The sequence below is a fragment of the Taurulus bubalis genome (genome assembly GCF_910589615.1).
Source record: "Taurulus bubalis genome assembly, chromosome: 14".
NCBI lineage: Eukaryota > Metazoa > Chordata > Actinopteri > Perciformes > Cottidae > Taurulus > Taurulus bubalis.
The window spans coordinates 1,371,604-1,376,603 of record NC_136602.1 but is presented as its reverse complement, the minus strand read 5'-3'; positions in this window follow the sequence as shown (position 1 = coordinate 1,376,603).

Below are 5,000 nucleotides of genomic sequence, written 5' to 3'. Positions count from 1 at the left end.
TAGTTGTCTCAACCTAACTGTTGGTGTTTAGTTGTCTCAACCTAACTGTTGGTGTTTAGTTGTCTCAACCTAACTGTTTGTTGTTTAGTTGTCTCAACATAACTGTTGGTGGTTTAGTTGCTTAAACATAACTGTTGGTGTTTAGTTGACTAAACCTAACTGTTGGTGTTTAGTTGACTAAACCTAACTGTTGGTGTTTAGTTGACTAAACCTAACTGTTGGTGGTTTAGTTGTCTCAACATAACTGTTGGTGGTTTAGTTGTCTCAACCTAACTGTTGGTGGTTTAGTTGACTAAACCTAACTGTTGGTGGTTTAGTTGTCTCAACATAACTGTTGGTGGTTTAGTTGTCTCAACCTAACTGTTGGTGGTTTAGTTGTCTCAACCTAACTGTTGGTGTTTAGTTGACTAAACCTAACTATTGGTGTTTAGTTGTCTCAACCTAACTGTTGGTGGTTTAGTTGTCTCAACATAACTGTTGGTGTTTAGTTGTCTCAACCTAACTGTTGGTGGTTTAGTTGTCTCAACATAACTGTTGGTGGTTTAGTTGACTAAACCTAACTGTTGGTGTTTAGTTGACTAAACCTAACTGTTGGTGGTTTAGTTGACTAAACCTAACTGTTGGTGTTTAGTTGACTAAACCTAACTGTTGGTGGTTTAGTTGACTAAACCTAACTGTTGGTGGTTTAGTTGTCTCAACATAACTGTTGGTGGTTTAGTTGTCTCAACCTAACTGTTGGTGGTTTAGTTGTCTCAACATAACTGTTGGTGTTTAGTTGTCTCAACCTAACTGTTGGTGGTTTAGTTGTCTCAACATAACTGTTGGTGGTTTAGTTGACTAAACCTAACTGTTGGTGTTTAGTTGACTAAACCTAACTGTTGGTGGTTTAGTTGACTAAACCTAACTGTTGGTGTTTAGTTGACTAAACCTAACTGTTGGTGTTTAGTTGCCTCAACCTAACTGTTGGTGTTTAGTTGTCTCAACCTAACTTTTGGTGGTTTAGTTGTCTCAACATAACTGTTGGTGGTTTAGTTGTCTCAACCTAATTGTTGGTGTTTAGTTGTCTCAACCTAACTGTTGGTGTTTAGTTGTCTCAACCTAACTGTTGGTGTTTAGTTGTCTCAACCTAGCTGTTTGTTGGTTAGTTGTCTCAACATAACTGTTGGTGGTTTAGTTGCTTAAACATAACTGTTGGTGTTTAGTTGACTAAACCTAACTGTTGGTGTTTAGTTGACTAAACCTAACTGTTGGTGTTTAGTTGACTAAACCTAACTGTTGGTGTTTAGTTGACTAAACCTAACTGTTGGTGGTTTAGTTGTCTCAACATAACTGTTGGTGGTTTAGTTGTCTCAACCTAACTGTTGGTGGTTTAGTTGACTAAACCTAACTGTTGGTGGTTTAGTTGTCTCAACATAACTGTTGGTGGTTTAGTTGTCTCAACCTAACTGTTGGTGGTTTAGTTGACTAAACCTAACTATTGGTGTTTAGTTGTCTCAACCTAACTGTTGGTGGTTTAGTTGTCTCAACATAACTGTTGGTGTTTAGTTGTCTCAACCTAACTGTTGGTGGTTTAGTTGTCTCAACATAACTGTTGGTGGTTTAGTTGACTAAACCTAACTGTTGGTGTTTAGTTGACTAAACCTAACTGTTGGTGGTTTAGTTGACTAAACCTAACTGTTGGTGTTTAGTTGACTAAACCTAACTGTTGGTGGTTTAGTTGTCTCAACATAACTGTTGGTGGTTTAGTTGTCTCAACATAACTGTTGGTGTTTAGTTGTCTCAACCTAACTGTTGGTGGTTTAGTTGACTAAACCTAACTGTTGGTGTTTAGTTGACTAAACCTAACTGTTGGTGGTTTAGTTGACTAAACCTAACTGTTGGTGTTTAGTTGACTAAACCTAACTGTTGGTGTTTAGTTGTCTCAACCTAACTGTTGGTGTTTAGTTGTCTTAACCTAACTGTTTGTTGTTTAGTTGTCTCAACATAACTGTTGGTGGTTTAGTTGCTTAAACATAACTGTTGGTGTTTAGTGTACTAAACCTAACTGTTGGTGTTTAGTTGACTAAACCTAACTGTTGGTGTTTAGTTGTCTCAACATAACTGTTGGTGGTTTAGTTGCTTAAACATAACTGTTGGTGTTTAGTGTACTAAACCTAACTGTTGGTGTTTAGTTGACTAAACCTAACTGTTGGTGTTTAGTTGACTAAACCTAACTGTTGGTGGTTTAGTTGTCTCAACATAACTGTTGGTGGTTTAGTTGTCTCAACCTAACTGTTGGTGGTTTAGTTGACTAAACCTAACTGTTGGTGGTTTAGTTGTCTCAACATAACTGTTGGTGGTTTAGTTGTCTCAACCTAACTGTTGGTGGTTTAGTTGACTAAACCTAACTATTGGTGTTTAGTTGTCTCAACCTAACTGTTGGTGGTTTAGTTGTCTCAACATAACTGTTGGTGTTTAGTTGTCTCAACCTAACTGTTGGTGGTTTAGTTGTCTCAACATACCTGTTGGTGGTTTAGTTGACTAAACCTAACTGTTGGTGTTTAGTTGACTAAACCTAACTGTTGGTGGTTTAGTTGTCTCAACCTAACTGTTGGTGGTTTAGTTGTCTCAACATAACTGTTGGTGGTTTAGTTGACTAAACCTAACTGTTGGTGTTTAGTTGACTAAACCTAACTGTTGGTGGTTTAGTTGACTAAACCTAACTGTTGGTGGTTTAGTTGTCTCAACCTAACTGTTGGTGTTTAGTTGTCTCAACATAACTGTTGGTGGTTTAGTTGTCTCAACCTAACTGTTTGTTGTTTAGTTGTCTCAACCTAACTGTTGGTGGTTTAGTTGTCTCAACATAACTGTTGGTGTTTACTTGTCTCAACCTAACTGTTTGTTGTTTAGTTGACTAAACCTAACTGTTGGTGGTTTAGTTGTCTCAACATAACTGTTGGTGTTTAGTTGACTAAACCTAACTGTTTGTTGTTTAGTTGTCTCAACCTAACTGTTGGTGGTTTAGTTGACTAAACCTAACTGTTGGTGTTTAGTTGACTAAACCTAACTGTTGGGGGTTTAGTTGCTTACACCTAACTGTTGGGTTTGTTGCATAATAATTAACATACCATTTTGTCTGTCGTCTCCACAGATCTGATCTACATTGGAGGCAGGTCTCTCCTGACAGTATTTTCTTCTATTAGAAGTCTCTGCACAAGTCTGGCGGTGATTGTTATTCCAGTGCGTCTCAAGCCGTCATCCTCGGCCTCCGAGTCTGGACCGAATAACGTCTGATGCAGAGGCAGAAATGAGGCATAAAGAATAAATAAATCTATGAAGCAAATCAACGTCTAGACAGAGAAACAATGTCAGATTGATGTACTGAAACAGAAAGACTCAGTGTGCATTTTACCTTTTATACAGCAGACACAGCAGCCTCCTCACTTCTTCTTTCATTTTTTATACTTGTGAAGTGCACCAGTGGAAGAGTGGCATTAATCTAACAAATACACCAACAAACAGACACGAGGACGAGTTAAATCAAATAAAATCCTCCCACACAGAGAAGCTCTTCTTCCCGTCACTGTGTTGCATCACCATTTTTCCAGAGACTCTAAACACACGGAGGTCAACATGATAGACTTCATGCTCTCAGGAGGCAACACTGCATGTTCCCTAAATACCCCAGTTTTACAAGGTACATCAACTCTATTCACACATGAAGCATTGACTTCTATACAACCAGAGGAGTCACCCCCTGGTGGTCAGGAGAGAGAATGCAGCTTTAACACATGAAGCATAGACTTCTATACAACCAGAGGAGTCACCCCCTGGTGGTCAGGAGAGAGAATGCAGCTTTAACACATGAAGCATAGACTTCTATACAACCAGAGGAGTCGCCCCCTGGTGGTCAGGAGAGAGAACTGGACGTTGCCGCCTAGTTGATTCCTTCATCACCAGATCTGGTAGAAATGTGGCGTTACAGGACCAATGCAGCGATGCGTTTTAGGCTGAGCACTGAAGTTACATCATATTCATACGGTTTTGCAGCACGGTAATATAAATTTGACCATTCTCATTGTAGCTCGCTACTTTTTTGTTGACTCTGTAGACTTTACAAGAGGGGATTAGGTCTGGGGCAGAATCCTCATCGCTGCCCAGACTCTAAAACTAAATCCATTTGTTTCCATTTGTTAATCCCAACACTGCCGGTTGACCTTTCCAGGCATCGGCTGTAAATAAGAGCACACTTCTTGTCCACATTCCCGGAGCTGGAGGCTGAAAGTGGTGAGTGAAAATTACAACCTTCAGAGCTGTAAAGCAGCAAGTCCCCCAGCTGGTCGGCAGAAAGCCTGCACTTACTGACGGATGGTTCTGTTCGCCTCCGTCTCCCGTGATGGATCGCGTCCCTTCTCTGTGTGCAGAGTGATGGATTCCTCCCATCACAGTTAAGCCTCTTCCTGTTTTTTTATGTTATCTTATTACAAACAAGCGTGTCTCGGAAATGTGAGCATTTAAAGTGCACGAGGATTGATGTCCTCCTTACAGAATGTCATGCTGTTGTTTCCTCTGGACAGGTGGTCGCATGGACTCTCTTCATTACCTGCAGCGTCCATTTAGAAACCCATTACACCGTCAGGTTTGATTTCTAGGCGGGCGCTTGTGGGGACGGCCTCAGCTTGCAGGTTAGCATGCTGGGTAATTAGTGTGAATGTATGTCTGTCTGTGTGCTGCTGGCCAAACTATCCTCTTTGTTTGAGCTGCGGGTCAGTGCTCAACGAATGCCTGGACTTTAAAGGTAGTTTTTATAGAGAGGCAACTCCTCTGGTTGTATAGAAGTCTACGCTTCATGTGTCAAAGCTGCATTCTCTCTCCTGACCACCTGTGGTTGTATAGAAGTATATGCTTTATGTGTTACAGCTGCATTCTCTCTCCTGACCACCAGGGGGTGACTCCTCTGGTTGTATAGAAGTCTATGCTTTATGTGCTACAGCTGCATTCTCTCTACTGACCACCAGGGG